General features: G+C 43.6%; 1 long non-coding RNA gene across 1 annotated transcript; it reads left to right on the top strand.

Moving 5' to 3' along the window:
* The first annotated feature begins 8,117 nt into the window (after nt 1-8,117).
* On the top strand, nt 8,118-10,089 carry LOC128602439 (uncharacterized). Its single transcript, XR_008384839.1, has 2 exons — nt 8,118-8,842; nt 9,604-10,089. It is a non-coding gene; the product is annotated as an uncharacterized LOC128602439 (long non-coding RNA).
* The last annotated feature ends 1,703 nt before the right edge of the window (nt 10,090-11,792 follow it).

Below are 11,792 nucleotides of genomic sequence, written 5' to 3'. Positions count from 1 at the left end.
TATCACTTTCATTACAGCAGCTGCAAACAGTCATTTCCTCACAAGCCTCACTTTCTCTTTCTCGCTCGCTCTCTCTCTCGCTCTCACGCTCTCTCTCTCTCTCTCTTTCTCTTTCTCGCTCGCTCTCTCTCTCTCTCTCTCACTTTCTCTCTCTTTCTCTTTCTCGCTCGCTCTCTCTCTCTCTCTCTCTTTCTCTCACTTTCTCTTTCTCGCTCGCTCTCTCTCTCTCACTTTCTCTCTCTCTCTCTCACTTTCTCTTTCTCGCTCGCTCTCTCTCTCTTTCTCTCACCTTCTCTCTCTCTCTGTCTCACTCTCGCTCTCACTCTCGATCACTCTCTCCTTCTCTCGCGCTCTCTCTCGCTCTCTACTCTCTCTCACTCTCTCTCTCTCTCTCTTTCTCTCTCTCTCTCTCGCTCTCTACTCTCTCTCACTCTCTCACTTTCTTTCTCTCTCTCTCCCTCTCTCGCTCTCTCTCGCTCTCTACTCTCTCTCACTCTCTCACTTTCTCTCTCTCTCTGTCTCACTCTCGCTCTCTCTCGATCACTCTCTCCCTCTCTCGCTCTCTCTCTCGCTCTCTACTCTCTCTCACTCTCTCACTTTCTTTCTCTCTCTCTCCCTCTCTCGCTCTCTCTCTCGCTCTCTACTCTCTCTCACTCTCTCACTTTCTCTCTCTCTCTGTCTCACTCTCGCTCTCTCTCGATCACTCTCTCCCTCTCTCGCTCTCTCTCTCACTCTCTACTCTCTCTCAATTTCTCATTCTCTCTCTCTTTCTCTCTCTCTCTCTCACTCTCTGTCTCTCTCTCTCACTTTCTCACTCTCTCTCTTTCTCTCTCTCTCGCTCTCTCGCTCTCTCACTTTCTCACTCTCTCTCTCTCTCTCTGTCTCTCTCTCTCTCTCTCTCTCAGTTACAAAGCGCCAACACTGGAGACTCCTTCCAGAAATGTTTAACACCCCCTTGCAGAAAACGCCATCATATCGACGATTACGTGCGTTTTCTATAAGACGTTTATTCGGAGCGTCCGCCGTACACGTCCCCCGCGTACGAGCTGTTGCTATAGAAACGATAATGTATTAAACCGAGCGCATTAATATAAACCTGCGACTTGCAGCTGCGCTACTGTTAGAGAAAATGAACCAACGGCCTCCAACCAATCAGAACCCTGGATTCAACAGCGCTGTGGTATAAAAATAATGAACCAAGTGCCTTTCCAAATCCCAAAGGACGCTTGGCGAAGCTGACGGCTGACAGGATGAGGAAAGAGGAGAGTGCTGAGTGAAGGGGTGGGTGTTAATCACGCCTTTTTAGCGGCGGAAAGAGAAGACAGACGCAGAGAGATGCAGAGCTCTGGGGCCTTGACACTGAATGACCTCTGTGACCTCCTCATGATGGATAATCTGACCTTGGGGATGACAAGGAGTCCGGTGGTATCTGAGCTAACTCTGTGTGTGTGTGTGTGTGTGTGTGTGTGTGTGTGTAATTAAAGAAGCCCAGCGGCATAATACGAGGCTTTAATGAAAGTTTCCCATTTCCTCCTTTTAACCGAACGCTCAGCCGCGACATTTTTCTTTTTTCTAGCTTTGCACGGAAGTCCATTTCACGCTAAATTCCGATACACGACCAAATCCTCAAAAACTCGCTCGAATCCATGTTTTAAAAGCAGCACAGTCTCTACAAAACGTAAAGCAGTGCAGTTCGCATCACTTCTAGCTTTACGCTACGCACAGTTCCATCGTCAAACTATGGGAGGCGGGGCCTAAGGTGGCGGATAGGATTTCAGCCGTTTTCCGTTTTCCAAGATGGCCGCCCTGATAACAAAACAGAAGCTGTGTCTGAAAATCACGTACGATTCAGTACCACCCACTCAGTATACGCGTGTAGTACGAATACAGTCCCGACGCACTACTGTACGTCCGCCATGTCGGCACTGTCATGTGACCTCCGACGTCATCGTAACCGCAAAAACTTAAAGAGCTCGCCGGGTTAGAGCGACTGCTTTCTTTTAAAGCTTCAAGTTCTCTCAGGTGCTGAGAAACAAGTTGGGTTTAACCACGAGAAACAAGGAACAACGTTTAAGACCTTTAGAACGTAATCACTTATCACTTTCGCCAATTTCGATTGCGACAGCTCTTCGGCGCCAGTCCCGTTGCATTATGGGATAGCGCAGTGTCCATCGGCGGAAGCAGGAGGTCATCCGGGTGTTTCTCGCCTAGCGTTTTATGGATACTGAGAATTCGGACGTACCGTTCGTCAGGCGTACTGTTTTTCACCACTTTATCCGTGTTTATAGACGACAGGAAGTCCCGCCTCCTCACTGAAGACCTGGATGTGGTTTTAAGGAACTATTCAGGTTTTCTTGGGGGGGTTTTCTTGTTGTGTTTTGTGTTGTTTATAATCCACTTCTCATCTACAGGACATGAAAGGCGTTCTTGCCAGACTTGTTTCCTCGGATAAACCACTGACGAGAACAATTTCGGGCCTGTTTGGACTCAGTTATTTTTGGAAATGCTTGAGAAATCTTACACAAGCGAGAGAGCGGGGTGATTTACAGCGTGAACAGCAGAGCTGGGATCGAACAGCGTTTTCCAACCAAGGATTATTCGTACAAGCGGCCCGGAACAAACCGGACTTGGACTTTGGAGTGCTTCGGTCATTGAACAACAGCCTGTGTGTGTGTGTGTGTGTGTGTGTGTGTGTGTGTGTGTGTGTGTATATCCTATACACAACATACTATGGAGTTACCCTCTCTCTCTCTCTCTCTCTCTCTCTCTCTCTCTCTCTCTCTCTCACAAAAATGAGGTTCATATTGTTGGGTTGTTGTTGTGTTTGTTAGGGGACTTTGAACCATGTCTCACTCTCTCTCTCTCTCTCACTGTCTCTCTTTCTCACTGTCTCTGTCTCTCTGTCTTTCTCTCTCTCACGCTCTCTCTCTGTCTTTCTCTCTCTCACTCTCTCTCTCTCTCACTGTCTCTGTCTCTCTGTCTTTCTCTCTCTCACTCTCTCTCTCTCTCTCACGCTCTCTCTCTCTGTCTCTTTCTCTCTCTCACACTGTCTTTGTCTCTCTCTCTCTTTCTCACTGTCTCTCTCTCTCACTGTCTCTCTCTGTCTCTTTCTCTCTCTCACACTGTCTTTGTCTCTCTCTCTCTCTTTCTCACTGTCTCTCTCTCTCACTGTCTCTGTCTCTCTGTGTTTCTCTCTCTCACTCTCTCTCTCTCACGCTCTCTCTCTGTCTCTCTCTGTCTTTTTCTCTCTCTCACACTGTCTTTGTCTCTCTCTCTCTCTCTCTCTCTCACTGTCTCTGTCTCTCTCTGTCTTTCTCTCTCTCACTCTCTCTCTTACACACATGCACACACAATCTCCTCTTTTCTTTGCTCTTTCATGTGCCTGGCTGTGGAACGCCAAAAATCTCTGACCTGAAACTGATCTCTTTCTCTTTCTCTTGCGCACACACACACACACACACACACACACACACACACGCACGCACACACACGCACAGAGTCAATTCTAAGGCACAAAACAAAACAAAAAAACCCAAACCCCAAATTTTCCCTCATGCTTTCTCCACTTTTCTTTGCATATTTCTGTTCCTCATTCTTGCTTTCCTTCCTTACTTATTGCCCAGACGTCTGTCCGTCTGCAGATCTGAGTCGTTGCTTGTCTCTCGCTGACTCAGTTTCTCTCTCTCTCTCTCTCTCTCTGCCCCCTGCTCACACATGATGCTCTGCAGCTCCCTCCATGCAGAGGACACGTTTGGACGTTAATTCTGAAACACGGCCGATATCTGCCGTCGCACAAAGCGCCTTTTCTTTCCCTTCTTCAAACGGGCCGGCGAGTCGCTCCGACTGCCATCTCGGGCCTGTCTGAAACACTCGCGCCGCGGCAGCCGCCGTCTCCACAGAGCGTTTTTGTCTTTTCAAAGAGGCAGCAATTACGGAAAAGAGAGGAAGAAGGAGGGAGGACGAGAGTAAGAGTGAGGAAGGAAGAAAGAAAAAGAGCGGTGGAATTCTTCGTGGGAGAGAGAAAGAGAGAGAGAGAGAGAGAGAGAGAGAGCGCTTTATTTTTCGATCTGTCTCTGAGTCTCTGTCATGTTCCTCTCAGTCTGGCTCCGTGTGAAAAGAACACGAAAAAAAAAAGCCCCGTGCTGGCCGCCGGCCCACTCGTCTCTCCGAACGTCACTTTATTGAGCAAAAACACCAACGCACCATATCAAACAATGTCCTGTCTCTTTTCTCCTGCGCTAAACGCCTGTGTTACGAGCTGGCTGATCCCTCTGTGGGTTCCTGGCCGCCGCGAACGCTAATCTAATCAAGATGTGCAGCAGAGGACAAAACACTCTGCCTTCTAAACGTCTCGCACGGGGACGGCCTCAGCACGGCGGCGTCGACGAAACACGACAGACAGCAACAGCAGGAGGTTGACCCTGACTTGTGTAGACCTTTATTGAGATCAGATCAAGTAGTTAAAGTCATGGGAACACTGTCGATAAGTAAGCGTGCGCTAGCTAATGTCTGAGGGAAACGACTGCGCTAGTTAGCATCATAGCGTTGGTACATGCAACATAAAAGCGTACGGACCGTGGGAACGATAGAGAAATGTCCAGAATGACACTTGGTAAGTTATTTAGAAATAGCTACTTTTAAAGAACTGAAATTACACTTAGCATTGACTGGGAGTTTTTGGGAAAACACCGTCAATACGCGACCGGCAAAGCTAGCTAGCTAACGACTAGCCATATCTTAATGACAGCGGAAATGAGACAAAACCGTTAACGTTTCCGTTCCAATGTGTCCGTAATTAACTTTTTTTTTAAAAAAAGGGACTCCAGTACTTACAATTAGCTTTGACTGCGAGTGTTTGTGAAAACACTGTTGCTAGGCAACTAGGGAATATGGCCACCATGCTTAAGCTAGCTACTGAATGCTAGCTAGGACATAGCTGTACCTTAGTAACAGTGGAAGTGAAACAAGACTGTCAGGGATATTAAAATCGACCTCGGGTGTGTTGGTAAATTGCTTGTACGCTGTTAATTACACTTAGCAATCACTGTTGCTAGGCAACTGCGCAATACGGCTGCCAAACATAAGCTAGCTCTAATGACTGAGGGAAATTGACTTAGCTAGCACATACTATAGTTAAGGATTTAGGAAGTAGGATGTGCTGGAAATCTGCCAGGAAGAGATGCACACTACTTTTAAAATGGCGCTTCGCATCAGAACGTCTGACCGAACGTCCGTGTTGTCCAGCTCTACCGTAATACGTTAGCAGCTTTCTACGCCTGTCGACAGGCAAACGAGAAACACGTCCACTGTTGAAGTGGTTAAAGTTGTGGGAATGCTGTTGCTAGGCCACTGAGCAACAGGAACACTGAGGGAAGTTGTTTAGCTAGTTAGGAATTAGCTGTTGAGTGTTATAAGGGCAACGTGTCAGTGGAAACGAGAACAAACTGTCCGGAACGTCGACGTTCCTGTCAGATCTGCTGATAAATGACCAAATATTGACGGGTAACTGAACCTTTTCCGCCATATTGACGGACGGCGGCTACATCGCGGACTCGGTCGGAGCGATGGGAATATTTCAAAGAGGTGAGTACCGGATGAGTGGGCCGCTCGTATGGAATCTTCTGGTAAACACGGTAAACACGCGACCCCGTTTGACGTAGCAACAGACACAACAGCGGGCTGTAGCCAATGACATCACCAGTGTGACTCGACTTCAGAGGATGTGTTTCTGCTTCTCATGTGTTTTTGAACTGTAGCAGAGAAAATGGTGTGTGTGTGTGTGTGTGTGTGTGTGTGTGTGTGTGGGCTGTTTGGTCCTTAATAAAAGCACTGGCCGTCCTCTGATGTCTCGTCCCCTCTCCAAAATAAAAGAACATTTCCCTCTCAGCACTCCTTCTTTCGTTCTCTTTCTCTTCCTCTCTTTCACCCTTTTTCCTCTGTTCCTCTCCATCTCTTTCATTTCCTCCCAATTTCTGTTCCTCACCCTTTCCATCTCTCTTCCTCCCTCTTTTTCTCCGTCTCACGTCCTCTCAAAATCTCCTTTGCTCTCGTTCTCTCGTTCCTGTTGACCTTCTCTCTTCATTCCTCTCTTCCCATCCATTCTCTCTCTTTCTGTCTTTCTCTCTGCCTCTCTGTCTCATTGTCCCTGTCTTGCTACTTTATTTCACTCTCTCTGCCTCTATCTTTCTCTGTCTCTCTCTCTGCCTCTCTGTCTCACTCTCTCTGTCTCACTCTCTCTGTCTCTCTCTCAATCTCTCTCTCTCTCTGTCTCTCAATCTCTCTCTCTCTCTGTCTCTCAATCTGCCTCTCTCTCTCTGTCTCTATGTCTCTCTCTCTGCCTCTCTCTCTGTCTCTCCCTCTGCCTCTCTCTCTCTGCCTCTCTCTCTCTCTGCCTCTCTGTCTCGCTCTACCTGTCTCTCTTTCTCTCTGCCTCTATCTTTCTCTGCCTCTCTCTGTCTCTCTCTCTGCCTCTCTCTTTCTCTGTCTCTCTCTCTGCCTCTCTGTCTCACTCTGTCTCTCTCTCTCTCTGCCTCTATCTTTCTCTGTCTCTCTCTCTGCCTCTCTGTCTCACTCTCTCTGTCTCTCTCTCTCTGCCTCTATCTTTCTCTGTCTCTCTCTGTCTTTCTCTCTGCCTCTCTCTCTCTGCCTCTCTCTGCCTCTATCTTTCTCTGTCTCTCTCTGTCTTTCTCTCTGCCTCTCTCTCTCTGCCTCTCTGTCTCTCTCTCTCTCTCTGCCTCTATCTTTCTCTGTCTCTCTCTGTCTTTCTCTCTGCCTCTCTCTCTCTGCCTCTCTGTCTCTCTCTCTCTCTCTGCCTCTATCTTTCTCTGTCTCTCTCTGTCTTGCTCTCTGCCTCTCTGCCTCTCTCTGCCTCTCTCTGTGATTCTCTCTCTCTCTCTCTCTCTCTCTCCACTGAGTGGTCTTGCCAGCCCAATCCCACCAACAATTTGCAGTAATTAGAATAAGGGGCAGTTTGGTTGTGTTTTGCACGAGTGGAGTCTGATGAGGAATGATGGGGCTTCACAGGGCTGGCGGTTGACGACTGGCCGCACTCTTCCGTCTGCTAGAGCAACAACACTTCGTCAGCAACACATAACTGCACAGACATTCCCCAGGATGAAGACCAAAGTTATGAGTTACTCAGCTTACACAGCTATCTGAGTGACAGTGTAGATAAATGCAGTCTGTGTGAACTGAGACTTCCAAACACAAACCTCTAAATGTCCAGCCAAACATTCGACATGTACACATTTTTCCTTTCGTGCCCACAAGACCAACATGAACCTCATTAAAAAGCAATCGCGGCCGTGAGCTTCCCCGGGGTTTTGTTGAAACGTTGGAATTCCGCTGGTGTTTTCTTAACGCCGTTATCATCACGGCCGTGATTCGGTTGCCTGCAGATCATCACAGCCGTGACGTTCCTCGCGATAACACGCAAACCTCAATGTTGTGTTGCTCTCATAGAACTCGTCTGCAAAGTAAACAAACAAACAAGCAAAAAATATGTCGTTTCATATACACACATAACCTTCTAATTAAAAAACAATTGCGTGCAAATCGCAGCCCGCAGAAATGTGAGTGTGTCGCTACGTTATCGTGTGCATCTTTAAGCCCATATATGGACGTGTTCAAATGGGAAGAGAAAAGTTGTTAGTGTTCACATACAGTTCACACCTGCATTTTCACGTATTTCTGAAGCTAGCGAGCTACCGTCAGCTAACATGCTAAGATTTCTGAGAGGATTTTCAAATCCCATTCACAAAGGTTTATAGTCTTCACTGCAAATGCTAACCAACTCGCTAACATCAGCTAACCTGACAGGATTTCTGACTGAATTATTATTAAATGTTTATACTTGTTGTTGTTAAACATACTGTAGCTCGCTCGCTAACATATGAGCTAACCTGACAGGATTTCTGACAGAATTATTATTAAATGTTTATACTCTTTGTTGTTAAACATACTGTAGCTTGCTCGCTAACATATGAGCTAACCTGACAGGATTTCTGAGAGGATTTGTAAGTCATATTCATAAATGTTTACCGACTTTATTTAATCTTCACTGCTAATGCTAGTCAACTAGCTAACATGAGCTAACCTGACAGGATTTCTGAGAGGATTTGTAAGTCATATTCATAAATGTTTACAGTCTTTCTTTAATCTTCACTGCTAATGCTAGTCAACTAGCTAACATGAGCTAACCTGACAGAATTGCAACAAGTGTTTATGTCATTATTCTTCAATGTCTTCATAATCTTCATTGCTAAGTAACATAAGATAACCTGGTATGATTTCTAAATGTCCTCTCCACCGCTAGCCAACTAGCTAACATGTGCTAACCTGACCGGAGTTCCGAGGGGATGTTTATAGGTCAGATTCAGAAATGTTTAACCAACTAGCAAAGTCATATTCTTAAACGATTAGAACCTTCACAGATAATCTTAGCTAGATAGCTAACATAAGCTAATCTGACAGGATTTCTGAGAGATGTTTTAAGTCACATGCATGAATGTTTATAGTCTATACTGTCCATGTTAGCCAACTAGCTAACCTGACACGATTTCTCATATTTTCATAACCTTCACTGATATGCTAACTGGATAGCTAACTTACGCTAACCTGACAGGATTTCTGAGAGGATGTTTACATTATATTCAGGACAAGGATGGCTGGCTGTTTCGAATCTTCGTCTGTGAACTTTTTTTTTTGTTTGTTTTGTTTGGATCATCAGGAATGTTTTGGATCATCGTTCCGTCAAAAGATCCAGCAACCGCTGTCAGCTTTACCCTTCCTGAAAACGGCAGCCAGATTCTGCATTAAAATGTGCTGGGCAGAGTCCACTGTGGTATGGAAGTTCAACAACCTCTCATCTCCATCTTTCATTTCAGTGTTCTCTGACCTGAAGCATGCTGGTACTGTAGATCAGTAAGTGCTGTTAGTCATCCAGCGTTGTGAGAAAAAACAGCACGATTATAATATATGTATATATGAAAAAAAAATAAGATTCTGTTTCCCTTCAGACGCAAGTTTATCCACTTCAAACCCAATCCTGAGAACGTATGAAATATTCTGTTTAATCTCAGAGTGATAGTTTGGCCAAATTTTTTTAATTCTTTTTTTTACTCCAAATGTAGTCGACTATCCAAGTGTTTGATGTCAATTTTTTTTTACTTTTGCATCAGAGCTACAAGGCTCATATATCTAACCCATAATGGAGGAGATGTTTTGCCAAACTAGTTGCTAGAAGTTTCCCTTAATCATGGCTTGATGTACCATTTACATTTACAGCATTTGGCGGACGCCCTTATCCAGAGTGTCTTATATTTATCTCATTCATACTACTGAGCGTTTGAGGGTTAAGGGCCTTGCTCAAGGGCCCAACAGTGGTAGCTTGGCAGTGCTGGGGCTTAAACTCCTGCCCTTCTGATCAGTAACCCAGAGCCTTTAACCACTGAGCCACCCCTGGGATAGGCTCCAGGTTCCCCATGACCCTGAAGGATAAGCGGTATAGAAGATAGCTGGATGGATGGATGGATGGATGGAAATGAGCTTTTAAGCTGCACAACATACTCTTTACTAACTTTATTTTTTTTTTTTAAACTAAAGCTATAAAAGACATTTGTGATTGAAGAAGACAGCCTACTTACCATGTTTGGACACCAAAAGGTTTAGTATAGTACCTTTTATTTTCTGGCAATGATTTTGTTGAGATTATGGTTTGGGGGTTCCAGGTACCATAATGCTGTACACTCTCAGAAAGGATGTGTTAATGTGTAAGATACACACTTTTTGCATTATTACTATTTCAACACGTAAATTATCCTGTTAAAAAAGGGAAAAATTGCACACGACTGACCAACACGACACGTGTTAAGTTATTGTCCAATCATGTCGCGGACTGCGTTGCCGACGTCATCATTCAAAGCGAATGTTCGCTGCTTTGAGCTTTTGATCGGGAAGCCGTCGCAAGGTTGTGATGGACGTGCAATTACAGATGTGATCACACGAGTTCATCACGACTGGGTGTTTACAAAGAAATGGCAATCACCTACCGTATGTTTTATAAATAAAGTTAGATTTTAATTGACTCGATCACTATGGGTCGTTATGATGTTGTCTAGTGTCATCACATACAATGTTTTCATACTACCAAAGTTTTACCATGGTTTCTAATGGTAACAATGTGTATAAAATAGTGAACCATTGCACTGCTATTGTATCAGTGTTATATTTTACTGTAATTATGCTTGTTACATATTGAACTATGGCACCGCCAAAGTTTTACTCTAGTATCTCATGCTAACTGTTTGTTTATTACTTATTAACCATGAGCCTAACAAATTTTACTATAGTATCTATTATTTGCGCTTTATGGTAACTATTTATGTTACATATTTTATTATAATACTAAGTTTAACAGTCGCAACTGATAGTAAACATGATACGTCGTACTCTCGACCATACCGTTACCGTGAGTTTAAGTACTGTGGTACTTAAAATACCTTAAAACACTGATATAGGTTGCTATACAGGTGAAAGTTCCGTCATAGCGAGTTGATATTATTATAGAAAAAGCAACAGTGTAACTATGCATGGTAAGAACCTGGTCAATTTCATTATGAAATAAATATAAATAATAAAATGTCCATGAAATGAACTGCAGTTTAAGTGTAATGTAGTCAAAACTTTTCTGTCGCTGACTTCCTTCAAAAGTTTAGCGAGTTTTAATTATCTTTACTAAAAGCATGACATAGTGACCACGGTAGCAGTAAAACTATGACACGCATACCATAGTAACTGCGGTTTGGAAACCCTGGCTGTGTTTTGCGCCAAAAAAGCCGTAGTTAACGTTCGTGAGCGGCTTTCTCAACTGCGAGTCTTTTCCGAGCTGTTAAAGATGGATTGTGGTCTCCAGGACCCCGAACACAATGTGAGGTTAAAGACAGCAATCGCATTTATGATTTTATTTATATGGACCTTGCATAGTTACATATAAATACTATGTAATTATATATATATATATATATATATATATATATATATATATATATATATATATATATATATATAAAATGAATAGAGGTCAAATTAAAAATAAAAATCTAGTACAAAAGTAAAGTAAAATCTGTATTAAAAGAATAAAGCTTGCCTAACACTTGCCTGTGTGTATATGTAGTGTGTGTATGTAGTGTGTATATCTAGTGTGTGTATATGTAGTGTGTGTGTATGTAGTGTGTGTATATGTAGTGTGTGTGTATGTAGTGTGTATATATGGAATGTGTGTGTTTGTAGTGTGTCTATATGAAGTGTGTATATGTAGTGTGTGTATGTAGTGTGTGTATATGTACTGTGTGTATATGTAGTGTGTGTATATGTAGTGTGTGTATATGTAGTGTGTGTATATGTACTGTGTGTGTGTAGTGTGTATATGTACTGTGTGTATATGTAGTGTGTGTATATGTAGTGTGTGTATATGTACTGTGTGTATATGTAGTGTGTGTATATGTAGTGTGTGTATATGTAGTGTGTGTATATGTACTGTGTGTATATGTAGTGTGTATATATGTAGTGTGTGTATATGTACTGTGTGTGTGTAGTGTGTATATGTAGTGTGTGTATATGTAGTGTGTATATATGTAGTGTGTATATGTAGTGTGTGTATGTAGTGTGTATATATGTAGTGTGTGTGTATGTAGTGTGTATATATGTAGTGTGTGTGTATGTAGTGTGTATATGTAGTGTGTGTATATGTAGTGTGTGTATATGTAGTGTGTGTATGTAGTGTGTATATGTAG

Source organism: Ictalurus furcatus, chromosome 26 (genome assembly GCF_023375685.1).
Source record: "Ictalurus furcatus strain D&B chromosome 26, Billie_1.0, whole genome shotgun sequence".
NCBI classification, from domain to species: Eukaryota; Metazoa; Chordata; class Actinopteri; order Siluriformes; family Ictaluridae; genus Ictalurus; species Ictalurus furcatus.
This window is presented reverse-complemented; position numbering and strand designations above follow the sequence as displayed.